This window comes from Talpa occidentalis, unplaced genomic scaffold (assembly GCF_014898055.3).
Source record: "Talpa occidentalis isolate TD23 unplaced genomic scaffold, MPIMG_talOcc4v2.1 talOcc4.13, whole genome shotgun sequence".
Lineage (NCBI taxonomy): Eukaryota > Metazoa > Chordata > Mammalia > Eulipotyphla > Talpidae > Talpa > Talpa occidentalis.
In genome coordinates this window covers 96765453-96786874 of record NW_023601322.1, presented here as the reverse complement: position 1 = coordinate 96786874, position 21422 = coordinate 96765453, and the positions used below count along the sequence as shown (strand labels likewise).

Sequence of the window (21422 nt, the reverse complement as noted above, 5' to 3'; positions counted from 1 at the left end):
ATGAAATTAAAGAAAAAGTTCAGAGTGAGGGAATCTTTAAAAAATCAGTTAATAACATACAATCTCACTGTGTCAACCACAGTTCTCTGGATATCATTCAGAAAAGCCTGGAGCTAATCACATTCTAGAGAAGACTTCCTCTGAGTTCCTCCCCAACTTTGGAATTTCACCAGGTCCTTGTTCACTAACTCCCAGGAACAGAGCAGATGATCTTCATGAGCTTTGTCTGAAAATGTGATTGGCCAAGTTTTATCTAATCAAACCAGGAAGGGAAGCCGAAGCAGGTTACTGTGGAGGCTGCCAGCCCTCCTGCCTTCTTCAGTGGTGCAGAGGGAGAAGGAGAATGGCTTTGATTCATCCCTTACTGTGTACCAGGCACTATGGGGTAGGCTACTCCATGTATTCCTTATAGGATTTTACAAATCAAGTAGCCAAGGTTCATAGAATTAAGCAAAAATTCAGTTTCTAGGTGGAAAAAACATAATCTGAACTCACAAATTTTCTACCAGGCCATTCCACCTTTCACCCAGAAGTTTAAACCTGCAGCTCTAGGCAGACCTACCAGAGTATCCTAGAAGCGAAGAGGGTGCTCTAAACTTCCCAGACACCACAGTGCACATCTCTGCCCCCAGCACAAGCCAAGGACCAGCAGGCGCCCAGCCCATTACTGGGACTGGCATAGAGATCAGTTTCCCAAAGCTTCTTAGGAAGCACCAACATGAAGAAGCTCCAAAGGCAGGGTTCTCCACCGACATGACAATAGGGACTTTTTGAGATTCATGTAATGAAAGAAATTACATGACAAACTGCCTGTCACTTGTTCTCTCTCCCTCCCTCTTTCAATGTTTTAAATTTCGGGTCTTAGTGAAGTTCTGAACTAATGCAAACTCAGAGATGTGAAGACACGTCTCTTACAGGACCTCAGAATGCATGGCATCTCTTATACATGTGCTGCAAACTCAAAACTGTAGGACTAAAATAAAAAACAAATTTCTGATTATATTTCCTCAAAACCATGTATTTAGCTGTATCGCTGAGGCTCTTTGATTCTTATGGCTGCTCCACAAACAATGGACATCTCCTATCTTTAAAATGTGGCATTTCTTCCATCATACTGAACAAACCATTTTAGCAGAATACAGGCATACATTTATATGTTATTATATACAAATACACAGTGCGCTATAGATTTATGTTAGCAATAGTGAGAATAACTAGTAAGCAATGGTAAAATTAAAAAGTTGACTTATACATAGGCATTAGAGAGCCTATGGAATCAAGGAATGCAGATTGCCCTACCATGTGATATGAATCTCAGAGGGGTGTGTGTGTGTGGGGGGGAACTGAAACAGAGAGATGGAAGTGGGTTGGAAGAAAGACTGCCCAGAACAATGATGGCACATTTGGTAACTCTCCCTAGAACATGGTTGACACAACATGCTATACCATGCTAGATAGCATGCTATGCTATACCTTCTCACTCAATGTGCCAAATGAAATGATCCACTGGCAGACACCTAACATACCTGTAGGATAACAATCTAACTGGAGTCTTAGCTTCACAGAGCCAGCTGACCAACTGAGGGATGTGATCAGAGGAAGGTTTTGGGGGGTCACAGAGCCTACCAGAAGGTGGACAGAGGCTGAAGTAAGGAGCTGAAGACTTCATCACAGACAAATTGTCAAAAGAAAAGTCTCAGAATTTCCTTTCGTTGCATCTACATTGCTCATTTAGAAACGCAAGTATTTCCACTCCTAAGTGGAGATCTCTCTCTCCTAATTCACAAAAGAGTGAACATAATTAGTAATCCAGTGTAAAAGCTAATTTCTTTCTGTTTTCTAAAATACACTCAGAGTGAGTAGTTATAAATCACGGCTAAGGGTCACAAAATCAACTGAAGTGGAATTTCTAAAGATGAAATTCCTAGAAAGAATTTTCTTTCCCCCCAACAAATTGCCAAAAGGTTTCTATGGATAAAAATCCAAATCGAATATAATCAAGGGAAGGGAAGAGGTGAAATCACAGAAATGCTGCAGTTGAACATATGCGCAAAGATGAAGAAAGCTCTTTGCCCCAGTGGCTGATTTCCCTCACATCAACAGCTCAATGCAGTGCCCTCGGGGCAGCCAGGCACCCCTGTGAAGAAAGAGAAACAGCAGGAGGAGCCGACTTTAAAAAGTGGTAATCAGAACAGTGTGGTGGAAAACAATCAGCCGGTAGCTGATGTTTGACAGGAACGTGTTCAAAGCCAGTTGAAGTATTCCTGAGGCAAGAAAACCACAATGTATCATGATAAATGAGATGACATAGCACCAGGGTGTGTGGTGTGACTTGAGGCAATTAAAGACCCATGTTAACCATCCTGCCTTAGGCTGTTATCACAATTACGGGTGCCAGAAAGTGCAAACACTCTTCTCAACATCGACAAAGTCATTTCATTTCTGAGTGAGGCAATTTGTTTCTCTCCATGATGCTTTTTTATGGATGGTAAATCTTCATCACTCCTTTTGCTGAGGGACAGAGACTGTTTTTCCATTAACACACCACACAAAATGTGTCCTTTTAAAACACAACTTTCTTATTTTGAAATTCTGATGGGAATAACAGAGCCAAGCAGATCTTCACTGTAATAAACTTTAAATGAAGACACTTTAATTTAGAAAAACTGGAGGATATATCAGCATTGTCCCTGCAAGCCTAATAAGAGCTACCTCTGTTCCTGTGCCGTGGGCAAGACATGATTTCAGTGCCTTACACACACACTGTCAGAAATCCAACCTGCCTAACACTTTTAATGTCCTCAGATTCAGATTTCTTTCCTTTTTTTTTTTGAATGCAAAGAAAAGTATTTCAAAATAATAACTTCAGTGTTTTCTATTTTGGAACCCTGTGTTAAAAGAAGATGACAGCAACTTCATTCTCACTTGAAACTCCTCAAATCCACATGCTCAGATGTCTAGTTTATTTTCCTTTTCAGGAGAAAAGAGTCCCTGAAACAGACACCCAGGGAAAGCCCTAGAACAAGATGAGAGCTACCATGTGACATCCTAAGAGGCAGGAGGCTTGGAGAGCCACAAGGAATCTTACCCCAGAACCAGCTCAAGTGTCCCTTCCCTCTCAAGACTCGAAGTCTGACCCAGAACATGTGTCCGTGCAGCTTGCACCCCAGGAAGTGGACCTCTCACTATTACACTCTCAATAATATACACTCTGAGTTTGCTCACCTCAAAGTCCCAGTATCCCAGCGCCATTAGAGAGCACTGCAGGAACATCTGCTGAGATGCTTCACAGTGAGACTATTTGAACTGTCCAAAGATAGTTGGCAATATTTTTTCGAGCATCTTTAGCAGTTTAGTATTCTTACGTGACAGGGTCATTTCATCCAACTGTGGCTTTTCAATCTAATATTCCAGACAGGGTTCCCTTGCTTCTGTTCACTGCAGAATAAGTATATGCATGCCCAAGACAAGTCTTCCCACTCAGTGGCATCCTATTCAGATAAGAGATGGAACTAAGGCAGGGAGACTGCGGGGGCTTCAGAGGATTCAGACTCCTGCACACACGTACCACAGAACAAAAGTGAGAGATGCCATCCTTACGAAAAATCCCCCCTTAGTCTGAGCAAGTCTCATATCCAATAATTATGAAATGCTATACAAATCTGGTGTGGTAATGTAAAGTATGTTATCTATCCAATACCACCCATCACCCAACAAATTTAAATTTAGATAGAAAGTGATGATTACTTTTAAAAATAGATTAATACGTAAATGATATACTACAGAGAAAAGTAATTGAAGAAATAAAGCATTATGGATTATGTGTATTAATTAAAAAATGGCTTTGCCAAGTCTGCCAGTTCAATCTCTCAAGGTCTGTAGGCAGCTCATGCTCACAAAGATGCTTCCACGCTTGACTGGAATAAATATTATTCATCATTTACATTGCAATTGTGCTACCCCACTGGGTAGAGATGAATAACGCTTACCTTAGCCACAGTGACTACTATTAGATAAGAGAATTTCAATTTAAAGTTTTCTTTTGATAAATACTTAAAATCCTTAGTGGGATTAATTCCGGGAAGGAAAGTCCTATTCTGTACTGGAGGAAAATAAATAGTTATAGTCTCAGTCCTGGTGGAGATATATATATTAAATTTGAGAGACAGGGTAAGAACAAATATGGAGATAACTTGGTTGGGTTCAATGTAAAGAAAATAAAAGCTGATTCGAAACTTAAAAGATTTCTTCCATGATGTTTGTCTTCCATAAATAAATAGGAAAGCATATTTAAAGATTTAGTCATATTTAAGCAGATGAACACGTTGGTTCCACAATAATAAAAAGGCATAATTATTTTTTCTATTGCACTACCATGTATCTTTTCTTTCTTATGACTAAATGTTCATAATGGAAACATAAGAAAAGTGAATTTTTGTCATTAAAAACAAACAGAACAAAAGAAAAATAAAGACTTATTTATATATTATTTGACATTAAAATGTATTGGATGTCTAATATTTTATTGAGGTTGACTTGGATTTTTACTATTATAAATTAAGTTTACATGTTTCGATATAAATATTTGACTATATCCTGATTATTTCCTTATGCTACAACACTGAAAATGAAGTGTTATACCAATTATAAACTTTATCTCTTCCTATAGTATATAAGATATAATTACACATTTTCTTGAACCTAACTTTACATGTGGCTACAGTGCATTTAATCAGGCAGGTATTTGTAAATCTATGATATGAAGAGAAGGAAGAGACACAGAGAAGGGAGTGAGGAGAAAGAGGAAGCAGGTGACACTTGGTTTTTCTCTGTGTGATAGAACTATGGGTAATTCTTCCTGCCTATAGAAATTTTCTTTAGCTTCTGTTCCTTCTCAAAATTTTACTAGGGGCATATTATAAAAATATTTATCACATGATACTTAGTTCATTGCAGAAAACTTTTAAGCAGAACCTAAATTATGCTGTTACATGTTTTTCTATGTAAGATTCATTCACTCAAAGCTCTATTATAGGCTAGTTATTTTGAATCTTAGTTTCTAATATTCCCCCAATGCAGGGTGTTATTAATTATTTGGAAGAATATTGCAAAATTCTAACAACTATTCCCCAAAATTCAGTGAAGTCAAGGCTTTGAATTCCCTGCCTGTGTCTGCACCACAGCTCTTTTAGGAGTAGAGAAGGAGTAGAGAACAGGGCAGGAAGGTTTGGAAGCGAAGCCTTTATGCGTTGTAATGTGACCGAGGGCCCCTGCTAGGCAGGGTTTGTTGGAATCTTTACAATTTTGCAAACTAAAATATTTGGGTTTAGGTATTTAGATTTATTATTTCATCTAGCCATTTAAAGAAGTTATGCTTTTGGCTGTAAATATGTATCAAAACCTTCTAAAACATAATACTTATCCAAGATTTTTACCATGGCTATCAAGGTATAAATAAATGATGAATTTTACAAACTGTTTTACAGGATTCACTAAACATACAGACTACATCTGAGAAGAAACACCTGTTTAACCTCCACCAATTTAGAAACACATGCTTTTGAAGAATGCAAAAGCAATTTTTACTGCACTGTCAATTTTATTACATTGTATATAATGAATAATTGGCTTCTGCCATGTTTATTAACATCTTCAAAAATGTGCTATTTTGATTGCTCCAGATTAATACTGGAAGCCAATTTATAAACATCTCTCAATTTGATTAAATTCATATAAGTGCCCAATTCCAATTTTCTAAATATCATGTAGAAATTGAAGCTGCCTGCTCTTTGCAGCTGTCTATCCTAGATGTTTTGTGTTAATAAATATTTGCATGCAGAGTGAATTATTGCTACAATATGGCAGTACCCTAAAACTGGAAACCTATTTCAATGTTGGGGAGGTACTTCTCTGCAAGCTGACGATGTGCTTTAGGGACCAAGATGTTTGGGACTACAATAGAATTCTTGCCTACTGACAAAAGACACAGACCGCTTTACAAATTGTATACCTGATACAATAACCCTGCCAATTAGGGGCATTTCCACCATTCAGTAGTTGAACAAGACGAGTTTCAGAGAGGTAAGGTAATGTCACCAGACTCACAGATTCTAAAAGAGGAAACTGAAATAGGAACATGGGTTTGTCCACCTGAATGCTTTCATGCTTTCCCGTGCATTATGGCAGTGGCTGAGGTCATGGACCTGGGTGGTCATGCTCACGGGAAGTAAAAGGCAGATTGATCTCAACTCTTTTGAATTGGATAAAAGCTGTAGCTGCTCTCATTAGAAATTTCCACACTTGGAATACTGAAAACTGCGCGTGTATACGTGTACCTACACACACACACACACACACACACACACACACACACACACACCCCCTTTTAACTCCATTCCTGGAATCTCTAGTAAATCATCCACCCAGATTAAAAATTCCTGGGTAGTAAAACACAATCATCTCAGGGACAGGAAAGGAAGAATGTCCTCAAAAGGGAACTGAGGAGAAAAAGAATTAAAAGCAAGAACAGACCAGAATTACAGAAGGCAAGATTGGAGAGGACTGTAAAAAGAGAGGCTGAAATGACTGCATAGTCCACTGCATTTAACTAGCCAGAAATCAGAATCTTTATTATAATTGGTTTAGCAGTAAGGTAAGGAAATTAAGACAAGAAAAAGCTCCGTGGATGGAGAACAGATACCATGAAGTACCAAGTCTGGGTGAATGTCAATGGCTGTTTGGAATAAACTCTTTGAGAGCTTTTGAAGGAGGGTTCTAGACTTTGGGAAAGGACCCTGGGGTTAATCAGCAACATCTACAGAGGGGAAGAGTCGGAATAAGTCCATTATTTGCCAACCTCAGGAGAGAATATTTTTTTGAGGAACTGAGTGAAGAGGAGAAATAGGAAAGTAGCTTCAAGGAACATAAGATTGAAGAAAGTTTTTTTGTTTTCTTTTTTTTACACTAAGGTGGGTAGGATTTTTAAATGTTCATGAACAGAAAACTGTTAGTTGAGAGAAAAAGAAATGGCTTGTAGAGCAAAATCAGAATGTAAGAGAACACAAAAGAAAAAGGTGTCAGAGAGGAAGAATAAGGTGAGAGGCGATATTTTGCCTAAGAACAGGAGACGTGTGGATTGATACCTTTGGATGAAGAGAGTATACAATGGAAGTACTTCATGCCCCAAGTGTCAGGAAACTCTGAAGGAGGTGTCTGTCTGCTGGGCATGGGGTGGGAACAGGGTGAGTAAGGTGGATTGTTTATTTATCAACGAATATTTGTGACGTGTACCTGGATTCTTCAGATAATGGGATTATGGCAAATAGAGCAAAGTCTCTGCAGCTACTCTTCAGGCGATGGGCTGCGGGAATATTGCGGTCTGTAAATAATGTGGGGGTAGTGATAACGGCTAAGAAAAATAATGAGGGTAAGGAAGCTAGAAAGAGGAGGAGCTATCTTATAGGGCAGTCAAGGAAAGACTCTGAATAGACAGGAAAAAAGAAATAGCTGGAATGTCCTACAGGCAGAGATGGGGTGTAGGAGGAAGAGAGTGTCTGGGGGTAACTGCAGGACTGGGTAGAGAGTGAGGCATAGAGATGGGGGGATAGAGGAGGACCTCAAAGTCCAAATGAGAACTTGGCTTTGATTTGGGGGGGGAGGAACAGAAACCAATGGGGTAGGCGGTCATGAGCAGAGAAATGATAAAATCTGAATTATATTTCAAAAAGATAAAGTTCATTGGGGGAAAAGGGGAGTAAGAGAGTAAGGATTTGGAGAGAAGCTGGACTTCGATAGTAACCCAAGTCGTAGATAAGTGAAGGGAAGGACCCACAGGGTTGAGGTGGAGGAGAAAAAAAAAAGAGTTTGGATCCTGTAAATACTGGGAAGAAATTGGTGCATGATTTGCAGATGGATTGAATGTGCAGCATGATTAAAACAAATTAATTAATTAATAAATAGGAGCCAGCCAGGACTGCAGGGTTTGACCAGAGCAGCTAAGGGAGTGGTCAGGTGGGGGTGCCAGGGAATGGGAATACTCTGGGCATCAGAGACTAACGAACTTGGCTGTGGACGTGGTAGCGAGAGTATTAATGTTTCACTCAATCAACCTATGGATTCCCATACCGTGGGGCCTTTTACCTCCCACATCATCAAAAGACCTTTTAACAAAAGTTGAAATGACAAAAACTAGTGAAAGTTCTCACTGCAACCAAATGGATGGTATTGAAAAGGAAACCACTTTACCTTAACAGGTAACATTTGATCTTTACAGATGCAGATAACGTAAAATAGTTATAGGTGCTGGAACTACACTGGCTACTGTGATGTGATCTTCAAGGATATACCAAGTACATTTCATTTCTTCTACAAGATAAAAGATCTCACTTGAGAAGCGAATTAACTTAGCATTTTGAGAGCCACTGGCTAAATTACCCCTATTGAGGAGCTCGGCAGGATCTCTCTGAATGATTCTAAATAACCACCTCCCAGGGATAATAGACAGTGCTTATGGCTGTAGCTGCAGCAAGCGCCCTGCCTGCTGGGGAGAGAATAAACCCAGGCTCAATGGCTCTCTGTCCCGCCTGCAGCAAGCCTGACCTGCCATCCTTGAAATTGTATAAATGAAAGGAAGTAGGCCAAGGTAGACGTTTGTATTGATAATTGGTGCACCTAAAGTAAATTAGCCTACCCGACCAGGTCCTTCCGCAAGGGGTAGAAAGCTAGTGCAAAATTCCAGAAATAATGTCTGCTAAAGCCATCTTTTCAAAGTGTTTGACAAACTGCAAACCTCACCCATTTATTTTTTCTCATTGAGAGTTCAGGGAGAAGTTTCAGTTCAGTTCACGCACATGCACACACACGTGCGCGCACACACACGGAATCTATAGGTGTGTGAAGCATGAACTAGGACACGGGCCTCATGCAGTCCGGCCCTTATTCACACAGGAAGTCGGGGGACCTGGTTCTGTCATTAAGTGGAGGGAGGATTTTTCACGATGTCAGAGGGCAGGCGAGGGCAGTTCCGGGTTCCTTTAGTGCCTGTGTGTGTCCCACGTGGACCATCTGCAGGACTATGGAATCCGTTTCCCTTATTTGTACAGTCAGGTCGGGATTGCAGGGAGAGCAGCAAAAAGGCAGCCCCAGTCAGAAGAAAGAGGGTCCGCAACTTAACCAAATCACAATTCAGATTTTCCAATTTTTGGAAGGAAATAATAAATTTGAAAACTCTCTGCTTTGTGATCTCAGAGAACAGTCTTACCCTGCTTATTTCCCAAGTTCCTAACTTCTTTTCAACATCCCCCTTTCATGGACAGCCCATCGTAGGCAATGTTTAATGAGACATATGAGAGCCATTGAACAACAGTGTCGTGTCATTTTCTTCTACCTTTGTGAAAAAGTTAACTAGTTTTTGCAGTAATAGTCTTTACAACAAAGATACTTATCATTCATTGTTATGTCATTCCATAACAAATTTCTCTTTTTCACTTACACAAATACTAACCTTATCTAAATAAGATTTAAATCTAGAAGAGCAATGGTTTGTAAATAGCAAAGCTTATAAATAATACTATTTTCAAATATTTTAATTCAATCAATAGTAGATCCCCAAACTTTGTCTATTCCATTTTGATTTAAATTAAAGTAAAACATAAACAATGAAAATTAACAAAATTCTGTGTTTTAACTCAATCAAAAGATACTATTACTTTAAAATAGGCAAAAGGTTACTTTCATGGGATTTTCTATGTCTTAACCACACATGTATTTAAAAATCAAAAAGGTAAATATTTATGGTTGATCAAAACCTTCAAGACCTCTCCAACTAAAGGTTCTTATTTCTCTTAAGAAACCACAACCTCCAGAACCAAAATCACAGGATTAATTCGGCTGGAGCAAGACCTTTGATGTGGTTTATGCCATGATGATGAGAGCACAATAAACTGTGAAAAATGTCATTTCTGGAAAATTAGTTGGCTATAGTTTAGCAAGAGACAAATCTTTGTAACAGATGTGATATGAGGACTTTGATGAATTGAACTTTTTAAAATATGGAACATTAAAAAGATATTCCCTTAGAAATAAATTAATTTAGATAGAACATACTGTTTGCCATTATTCATCTGTCCATTTTCATCACTGCAGAATAATTCTCTGTCAGTGACAATGTCTTAAATTCCTGACTGGGCTCCATTATCCAATCATTATTCATTCATTATTTTAAAAATGAACAGAAATCTTGGAGACTCAAGTTCTGGGGTTCCCACCAACTAAAACTCTACCATTTTTGTGTTTCATGCACTGTGAAATTTTCCATGGTTTGAAGATAAAAAACTCAGAAAAGGATGCTTCCTTTAACATATTTGTTTCTACTTAGCAGAAAGGTCTGAGCTACAAGGTTTTCTGACTGAAGACTTAATACCTTGTCAATTCCTACAGGTGTATCATTTCTAAATTTGTTAGGAGGAAAATAAAAGCCTGTAAAATGGCAAATATTGTAATTTATTATTCCACACTGGGACTTTTAGTATATCATACAGGTACAGTTTAGATGTTAGACAAGAAACTAGTTTTAAATACACAACCTATTCATATTGCTAGACTTCATATTCATGTGAATAAAGCCAAACATTTGACTACTTTGGGTTATGGTTTAAAAGAAGCTTGAAAATCTGTGATTAGGGATGCCATTCACACACCATTCTTGGTCTCATAAGGCATTTAAAGGGCTAGCCAGCACAAGGTGAGGACAATACTTAACAAAAATGATGTCATTTCCTCAGAGAATTAGCCTATTGAATTTAACAGCAGGTCATCTGCTGTAGCCACTGCCAGTCAGCAAAAGCTGGATGTTACAAGCAGACCTTTTACACTGGAATGATGCTGACTTCTAGTCCCCAAACAAGAAAGATTCTAATAGGAATCATCTCCTTTGATTGTTACCAAAACTCTTCCCAAAAAGGACAGCTGTTATTGCCCATGGAGATGAATTTACTGGCAATATAAGCGGGTCTTATAAATCCCTCAAAGTGTAAAGTAGGCTCCATAGGGCCTCCCAGGTGGTGCAGCGGGTTGAGCGTAGTGCTATGAAGCTGTCCACAGCCTCTGCAGTGCGGGTTCGATTCCCAGCTGGCTAGGGAGATACCCACATGGCGCAGCAGATCTCTCCTGTCTCGCCCGCTGCTCCCCTCAGCAGTGTACTTCAGTCTGTCTGTCTGCTCTGCTCCCCGCTCTGTCTCTGGTGAATCCTCTCACCCTCCCATGCTTCTGGCCCATGCTTCTTGTATAAAAATAAATAAATCTTTTTTTTTTTTTTAAAGAAACCCAAGTGTTTAAAAAAAAAAAAAAAGTAGGCTTCATCTTGGTAATCCCTGTATTTTAGGGCAACAGAGTTCCTACTACTACAGAGAGATAAGACAGGCCAATTTCCAGTAGTAATTTATATGAATGAAAGCTTTTTCGTTCATTTATTTTTTACCAGAACGCAGCCTAGAAAATGATCCAGATGCTGTTATGAGTTTCTAGAAAGTATTGGAAGTTCTAGCAATAAATGGAAATGAAAGAAGTTCAAGTATCTAATGATACTTTTTAATGACAAAGCTTTAATGATAAAAGCGTCCCCTGCTCACAATGATGAATAGGAGGTTTCCCAATCCAAATTCATTTGCCTTGTGTTTTTGATTAAATATATGAACACAGGAAACTTCCTACTATAGGAAATACATAATTTCTGTAGTGAGCTTTTTACAAATGCTGACATTTGATACAAGGTCAGGCAATTTTTCATTTCGTTTAAATGTTCCAGTTTGTTCATGTCTCTTCTCCTAAACTCTGTTTATATCACCAAACAAAAGATAAAACGAGGGTTCTTCTCTCTAAGCAAGGAGTTCATGCCAATGGGAAAATAACATTCTTAATAAATAAAACCCAGTGGATCTAGACAGGAGAGGAATAAATCCTCATCTTTCACACAACTTTCAAACTGGTCATCAATACACGGATTCAAGAACAGTTTCTTTTCAACTCATGCCATATAATTTACAAAGTAAGGGCGCATGTGATGGCCACGCCAGATCAACTTTCCAGACATGAAGATTCGATGATTAGAGGCTTAACTTTAATATGTAAAGTAGAGGGTTGGGTGGAGGTGGAGGGGGGCTTAAGGATAAATAATCCACACAACTGGAAGTGGAAGTTTGGGTCATTTCCTGCATGAGAACACAGAGCGGGCGTAATGGATAATGGTCAGACTACCTGAAAGGAAACCGCAGGCTGATTAGTTCCACTCCAACGGCTGGTTTTTAAAAACCAGTTCTTATTCTTTACCATTGACCAAAGTCTAAATGGAGGGCTGCATATGGGGAAAGATATATACATTCAGCCACTACAACAGAAGGACCATAAATTATCCCGGGTGCCTGCAGAGAACTCTCTAATCCACTCTTTCAATTTTCACTCTCACCTGTGAAAAAGCCTGAAACTCTGTGCCAATTGGTTGTTAATAATGCGCTCTGGATGGGAGCATGTTGAAATTGTTCCCAAAACTGCAAATCACTAGACAAAGTATGTGTGTCTACTGCTGTTGAATGAAATTATATATCAGAACAAAACAGCATGTCTGCATACAGGAGCAGAGTATGCGCTCAAGTGTCCTGTGAAATCCACGGCTCGGGCTGCCCAGAGCTCTGGGGCGCCTCTACTTCTGCTCCCCGAAGAGAATTCTAACATAGACGGAGCTAATGGAAGCTCCAAAAGGAAGTTTGTGATATGAAATTTAAAATAATTGTCTTTAAATTTTCAGTTTCCAGATTGGGTTACAGCTATGCCTGCCAAGCCTCCTCCTCTGTTTTCTCTGGGTTGGCCGCACGAATATGGATTTCATTTGTTTGTGAATAGAAGGAAGTGGTGGATCAGCCACTTTGTAGAGGTGCTCCACTTTTCCTACCTCTACCCTCAGTCCTCAGAACAGAGAAGTGACAGGTCAAAGCTGGTAGGATGGGGCGTGACAGAAGGGTGGATGTAGGAAGACTGAGCGCCTTCGCTCTTCGGTTTGGCCAGCAGCCAGGCTGCCTCCTTGGACCTCCTGATTCGAGCTCATCGCCATCTCTGTTGCCCCATTTTTGCCTTTTTCCTCAATGCTGACCTGGGTTTGGTGACAGAAATGCTGCCACCAAATGACACAGGTGTCAAATGCCATTTTCCCAAGAATGCTTCATTCTCAAATGTGTCAAATAGGAGAGGCTCTCCTGTATTCTCTCCAAAGCTTGCCAGACAAGAGAGAAAAGGCAATAAAGGACAGGTGTGTGAACACACAGACATGACCACCAGGGATGTGAACATACGATGGCATGAAGCGGAACTTATTTGGAAACATCGCTGAGATGGTTAATTTTGTGGCAGGGCACCTGGGCCACTGCGCAGAGTTGTTTAGGCGACACTTGTTACATAACAAACATGTTGCTATGAGGATATCTTATAGACATGGTTGACATTTACAACCAAGTGACTTTAAGTAAGGCAGACTACCCTCCATGATCTGCGTGGGCTTTGTCTAATCAGTTGAAGGTCTTATGAGGAAATGCTAGTTTCTGGAGTAGTAATTTTGCCTCAAGATTGTAACATAGAAATCCTGCCAGGGTTTCCAGCCTAGTGACCTGCCCTGAGCAGATTTCAAACTTACCAGTCCCCACCATCACATGAGCCAGTTCCATAAAATCTCCTCTCTCTATCTAGAGATCTTATTGATTCTGTTCTTCTGCAGAACTCCGACTGATACAATCACCGAGGCCACTTTTATTGGTAAATCCAGCGGATTCTTTTCCATCTTTATCTTATTTGCTACTTTTCAGGTGTATCTACACTCCAATAATACCAGGACAGCGCATCAGAATAACCCATTGTTTTTGGCCATAGTGAGAAGAGGCTGGTGTGCCTCTGAATCAATAAATCACTGCACTTAGGTGTCTTACCAATAGCTCAAAATACTGAACATTGAAACCATGCCCCCTCACCCCATGAAAGGCTACTTTTCTGGAGTGGCTGTTTCTGCAGTGATCTCTCCCCATTGTAGGACTGTCTTTGATTTCTCTGGTTTACTCCTCAGATCTGGTCTATGAATCCTATGAGTCCTTCCAAGAAGCTCTGTCAGATGAAGCCCTCCAGACACATGCCATCAGCAAAGTCTAAACTTTCTTCACATTCCCCCTAGAAGCTCTCCTGCAAATCGCTCTCAGGTCAATCATTCTAAGAAGGCTTTCATTTACTGCTTACCACTGGCCCGGTGCTTTTTCTATTAAAATTTAAAATACACTGCTCCATTTAGCTTTCAGAGCTTTCCCTGTGGGATCTTAACCAATCCCCAGGACAACTTCAAGAGACTCAGGGACCATCCACTTCAGACAACAGAGCCTCTCCAAGGGCCTTTACTACCTCCCCATTCACTCTCCTTCCTCTGCACTGATCCAATTGTTTCTTACTTTCAAGTCTCAACTCAAGTTCCAATTTCTCTAGCCATTCATCTGTTTAATGAAATGTCCGCCTTCTGCTGTTGTGACTCATTCATTTGGCGTTTACATAGAGCAGGAATTGTGTTAGTAAACATAGGTGGAGACTTTTCTCCTCAACCAGACTTTTCCATATGAGACTGGAACTCAATTTTTAAAATAAATCCAGGAAGAAAGAAGGGAAGGAGGAAGAAACTGCTTGGGAAATGTCCTTTGTACCCACGAGTGGTGAAATACAACTCAGCAATGGGCGTATCTTCCATGCAAATGCTCTCCTCATTTCATATTGTGGGAATAATCAAAAGAGGCATTTTAATAAAATGTGCTATCCTGAAGATACATGAGTTTCTAGTTGTGGGTGGTTTATATTGAGTCTATCCCACCCTCTCTGGGTAAAGGAGTTGCTAGGCACAGACCACAGTCAGAGACAAAACAGTGATAATTAATATGCATAAGGAGGCTCTGAAAATCAGCACCAAGGTCTTTTTTATTACTAAACTCAGCGGACCCTTGTCAGCATGTATCCTATTCCCACTTTGCGGCATCTGACACTGTTTACCACTTGCTTCGTTCTGAGACTTTCCCTTGCTCTCTCCAGTGACAGTGCTATATGCCAGCTCTTCCCAGCACTCTAGACACCCCACTTCAGTGAATGTGAAGAGCTCTAACTTTTCAAACTATTTCAACCTATTTCTTAAATGATCAGCTCTTAAAGGGAGGGTGGGAAGGTCTCATCTTCATGTCATTTCTCACCTAACACACTCCCTGAGTAAACTCATCTCCAATCACTTCAGAAACCAACAGTACTTGTGTTATTCTTAGAGCTCTCCCTCCAGCTCAGACCTCTCCCCGGAAAGGAACACCAACACAGGCGCCTGGCTACTAGATGTTTCCGTGAGAATGTCCACATGCAGCTAACACCCACAAGCCCCCATCTAACCTCAGCATTACCCCCTACCCAATTCTGCTTCCCTTCTTCATTCTCCATCCCAGTGGTCTACATTATTATTCCCCAGAGCAAGTCCTAGGAATCACCCCGCTTCTCCCTCTTCCTAACTCCTACTTCCAGTCACACATTTCTGCCATTCCTACCTCATTAGTACCATCTGAAGCTCCTCTTCCTTTCTCCACATCTTCTACCTCACTCTGGGCCTTTTTATTTCTCACTTAAATGATTGCAACAATATCCTACTCATCTCTCTCTTCTCATTTGTCCTTCAGCAAAAGTAATCTTTCTAAGCTGTTCATCTAACCAATTAATCATGCTTCAGTCCTTCAGACACTATATTTTTAGGATAACAACTCAGCAGGGAGTGTAAATCCTCCAGAGACTCATCCGATGCAAACCTCTGCTCTCTCTATTTACTTCCTTATCTCCTCCTTGAACTTTACCTTTCAACCTTATACAATATGCAGTTCTTCCAGATGCTGTTCTTTCTTGTGCCTGAAAGGCTTTGAAAATGTTAGTCTCCCTGCAAACATTGCACTACCTTGATTTTTCCTCTGGATAACCCCGTGACTTTCTCAGATTTGAGGCATCCCTGCTCGCTAGCACACCCAAATCTCTTCCATTGTCCAGATTGTGACATAGCCTGAGAATACTTCTCTGCACACAATGTTGCTGCTTGTTGTTGTTCCCATTAGATTTTCTAAGGTCCTTGAAGATGGTGGTCATGTTTTATTTGCTATTTTGTTCCTATATCACATATAGCAGAGGCCATGGCACATATTAGGCACTCGATTTGAGTTTGATGAGTGAATAAATGAATACCATATTTTAAAAAGTTGGTGTGAGCCAAGTATTAAAAATTCTTGAAAGTCTCTCCTGCCTCTCTAAATCCTGTAATTCTACCCTTTCTTCATTTCCTTGACCGCATAGAAATTAAAAGTTCTACAGAAATTAAAGCTAAATATGTATGCATGTATGTATATGTTGAGACTAAAGATATTAGTAAGAAAACAAGCAATAATCTTTTTTTTTATAGAGGCATGTTTTATTTATTTGTTTGTTTGTTTTGTTTATACATGCACTGGGTACAGTCAGAAGCACGGGAGGGTGAGAGAATTCACCAGAGCCAGAGCGGGGAGCAGAGCAGGCAGAAGGACCGAAGTACACTGCTGAGGGGAGCAGTGTGCGACCCTCCTCCGGTGGCCGGGGAGCAGCCCGGGATCGAACCGGAGCTGCAGAGGCTGTGGGCAGCTTCGCAACCCAGCGCTCAACTGCTGTGCCACTGGGGAGGCCCACAAGCAATAATCTTATTTAGCCATAAGGAGATCTTAAAAAAGCATGCAGACTTATAAAAACAAAAGTGCATTAAAAACATAATTCATAATTCATAATTCATAATGATTTCCTTTGAAAAACTATAGGAACATTTATGTAAACTAAACACCTTAGATTCTATGGCTTGATGTCTTTTTAATACTATGAAGACAAGATAACTAAGGAAGGAATCATTCCATTTTATAGTCACTTAGTTCAGTAAGACCAAATACAGGCTGACTCCTGCTCCACATGATCTGAGGGGTCACCTTAGTATCAGGGCAATTACTGCATTTTAAGCAGCTTGTCAACAAGAATGGGAACACAGAGCTTCTCTGCTCTCATACACTGCAGAAGACTTTGGAATGATTAGTCACTCATGAGGAAGCAATACTATACCTTAAAATCATTCATTTGACCTTGTTCAAAATATCGTCATTCAAAATGTGTCCAAACTACTTGGCAACAGCATTTTATCTCAGAATGGCTTCCTTGATTATGGCTAGTCATGGCCTCACATATCTAGAGAAATCATATCATTGCTTCCTGAATTGGTCCCATAAGACATTTGCAGGACTGTGTAGGCAAAAAGCCCTGGAATTCAGCACCGTGACTAGGACTTGCTCACCGAAAGGAAATCAGGCAGAAGTGACAGATACCCACTTACAGCCAGCAACAGCCAACTTTAAAACAGAGAGCTTCCTTTTTAATAATTCTGACAGCACGGTGTTACCTGTTTTGCTTTCTTTTTTTTTTTTTCTATGTATATTTTTGCATCTTTATTTATTTATTTATTTATTTATTTTTAAAGTCTACTGAAAATGGAGCTACCATATGACCTGACAATTCCACTCCTAGGGATCTATCCAAAGGACACAAAAACATTGATTCAAAAGAACACCTGTACCCCTATGTTTATTGCAGCACTATTTAAAATAGGTAAAACCTGGAAACAACCCAAATGCCCCAAAATAGATGGCTGGATCAAGAAGATGTGGCATATATACACAATGGAATATTATTCAGCAATCAAAAAGATAAACTCATGCCATTCACAGCAATTTGGATGGAGTTAGAAGAAATCATGCTTTGCTTTCTTTTTAAGCTTAAAAAGAAATTCTTATTAGCTGACTCTTATTTCACCTACCAAGTATCTTTGGGTGAGAGAAGATTCACCCCCAAACTCACTGTTCTATTTTAATCAACTATTTCCACCATAAGAATGGCAAATACTCCAAGCTATACACAGTTAAATATTTCATTTACATGCCCATTTTTCCTTGAGTATATTTTTTAATATGATTTTTCACTGGTAAACCCTAGCTAAACTTTCAAAGAGATACTTTTAAGACCATGTATGACAGATTGGAAAAGTCAGATGAATGGTTCTGTCAACTGTTTTTATATTTCTAATTTAAGTTTTATCACTTAAAAAAAATAAGTTAATAATTTTAAAAAGAGTAACAATTGCTCACTTTTCAAACTTTATAATAGTGAGTGTGAAAGTTTTGGTCATTTTTTTCACTGGGTCACAGGGGAGTAAACTTTTACCTGAAACAATTGGGGACAAAACTAGACAAATAACCAGATTGTTTCCCGTGGAGGAGGTCACACAAAACCCGAGATTGTTGCAGATACAAGTGAAGTCACTTGTAACAAAAAGAAAGAGTAAGAAGAAGAAAGAGAGGTTGCATGGTGTCCATGCTTAAAGATTTTGTAAGAGTTTAAAAATTAAAAGCCGGGGCTCCCTCATAGTGCAAGGGGTTAAGGTGCAACCTATGAAGCTGTCTGCAGCCTCTGCAGCAAGAGTTTGATCCCCCCGCCGGCCAAGGAGCAACCCACATGGTGCAGCAAACCTCTCCTGACTTGCCCGCTGCTCCTATCAGCAGTGTATTTCAGTCAATTTGTCTGCTCTCTTCCCTACTCTGTTTCTGGTGAATCCTCTTACCCCCTACACCTCTGGCCTGTACCAGTACTCTTGTATGCATAAATAAATAAATCTTTAAAAAAATTAAAATTAAAATTAAAAGCTGTCATCATCAATGAGGTGAAGAAACAACCTGTGGGTGGACCTGGGCCCGCCAGCAGGTGTTAATATCTTATCCTTCCTACAAACCACCCCACATCCATGTTGCTCGTAAAACAAAACAAAACCTCACTTCTTTTTCTGTTCAAGATGTGTAATGGTCACAGTTTCCAAGGGAGAGACCCTGTATACCTTTGGAGATTTCCCATCCTTTCTATTTCCCAAGGAATTTTATCCACAAGGGCAACCGATTACCTATTTAACCAACTTTTCACCTTTTCTTCTGAAAATGCAAACTTTCACAGCTCCATTTCTCTACCTTCTTCTTTAATGTGAACTTGATCTGATGCTTCCCAAGCAAAGCAAAGTGGTCAGAAGTGACAAAAATCTTCAGGTCCTGAACTTCTAGGACTCCATGTCTTTGCCACCTCCCTCACCATTCTCTTTCCTTAGTTATATTTATATGACGTCTGACGGCTGCGTATCTAGGCCAGGACGACCTTGAACACACACGGGAGATGGCAGAGCCTCTGTTAGCCTGAGTGCCTGCAAGAAGCATTGGCCCTGAGTGTGTATAAGAAATAAGCTTCTACTGCGATAAGTCACTCACACCTCAGGGGTTGTTCGCTGTAAAAGCTAAAGTTATTCTAGAACAGATGGCATCCAGAAATAAACCCCAAAGAAAATATTGTCTATACTTTGCATATGTTTCCTCCTGTTTCTCCTCTTCCTCTGCCTCTTTCTTTTTACCTCTAGCATCCCATTTCTTTCAGTCTGTGATGTATTTACCCATTCTCTTTGATGCTATGAATTCCAAAGTTTTGTTGAACCTGGCACTAAGGTCATGTCAACAATACTACAGGAAGCATGAAACAATTGGCTACTAATCATGACACCCTCCTTGAATATGGCATGGACCGTCCAGAACAGAAGACATGAAAGACACCAAGGAACATATTGTCTGTAAGAGCGCGGAGTTCTGTTTTCTCTTTGAACCATTCATTGCATGGGACAAACCTGTGCACAGAGTCGCAGAGTGAACTGCCATGTTGGAGGCCTGGGGCCACTCTATTATAGCTGTCTCCAAATTGTCTTTAAACTCAAATTAATTCTCCAGCCTCATTTTGTTTCTTTCTTCAGTTTGTTTTAATTAAGTACATCTGGATGGATGGAGCCATCCTGTTTTTTTGTACAGACACTGTTTCCTACAAGATAAAAGGTTTGCTCCCTTCATCAGCCATCATTCCCTATTATTACAGAAAGATAGAATAGTCCCTAAACATCCCAAAACACACTCTTTGAACCCAAACAAATATTTTGAGTAATTAAGCAGTGCTCTATCAAAGAAGCAATGAAAAGAACATTTGCTAAAAAAAAAAAAAAAAACAAACTATATGCCTATTTTACTTTTTTTTTTTTTTTTAAGATTTATTTATTTATTTACACAAGCACTGGGTACAGTCAGAAGCACGGGAGGGTGAGAGAATTCACCAGAGCCAGAGTAGGGAACAGAACAGGCAGACTGATGAAATGCACTGCTGAGGGGAGCAGCAGGTGGCAGAAGAGGTCTGCACACCATGTGGGACCCTCCTCCAGTGACCGGGGAGCAGCCGGGAATCGAACCTGTGCTGCAGAGGCTGCGGGCAGCTTCGCAACCCAGCACTCAACCGCTGCGCCACCGGGGAGGCCCTCTATGCCTATTTTACATCCAGTAGTCTTGACTCAAGAGCCCAAGCTCCTACTTCCATACAAATTACTTTCATTAAATGATAATTAGATAATGATTTATAATCTCTGGGAGACTGGCATCCACAGAGAAAGCATGGAAGCTCTCCACCCTTTCACATACACCTTGCCTTGAGTATCTCTTCCATCTGGATGTTCATCTCTATGTTTTATCATCTCTATCCTTTATTACATCCTTTTTTAATAAGCTGATAAACAGTGGTAAATGGATTTCCTGAGTTCTGGGAGTCATTCTAGCAAATTAATGAATCCCAAAGAGTGGGGTCATGGGAACCTCCAATTGGCCAGACGCAGAGGTGACAATCTGGACTTACAATTAGCATCTGAAATGGAGGGCAGACTTGTGGGACTGAGCCTTGAACCTGTGGAATCTGACACCATCTCCAGGTAGATCAGCATTGAGCTAATTGTAGGATGTTCAACTGATGTCACAGGACTGCTTAGTGCAGAAACACCTACCCATCCCCCAGCTCCCCCACCCCCCACACCCATTTGATGACCAGAAGTGACAGAAGGGAAGTGCTGAGCATGGCAGGAAAAGAGAGAGATATAGGAGAGAACCAGAGACTTTTCTAATATGAGTAGAGAAAATCTTGAGTTCACAGAACTTTTATGAGAATTTGGATGTAAAGTGACACATGGTGGGTAGTTACTAGTATATCTGGAAAAGATTTACTTTCACTAAAAAGTCATGTTGTTTTTTCAATGTGAAGTTCAGCTATCAGAGTTTCTCATCTAAAAGTTCTACAGAGATTTCTTCTCCTAATTCATCTACCACATTGGCAGAAATAGCCTTGCAAGCTTAACTTGGCTACGACTGCTTCATTCATCTGTCAACAAGATTGTGGGGTTCAAATCCAGCTGACGATTTCTGAAGGTGGATGGA

General features: G+C 40.1%; 1 protein-coding gene across 1 annotated transcript in view; it reads right to left on the bottom strand.

Annotated features, from left to right (window-relative positions):
• The window catches only part of COL25A1 (collagen type XXV alpha 1 chain), a 358553-nt gene that overhangs the window by 151565 nt on the left and 185566 nt on the right, over nt 1-21422 (bottom strand). The window lies entirely within an intron of this gene.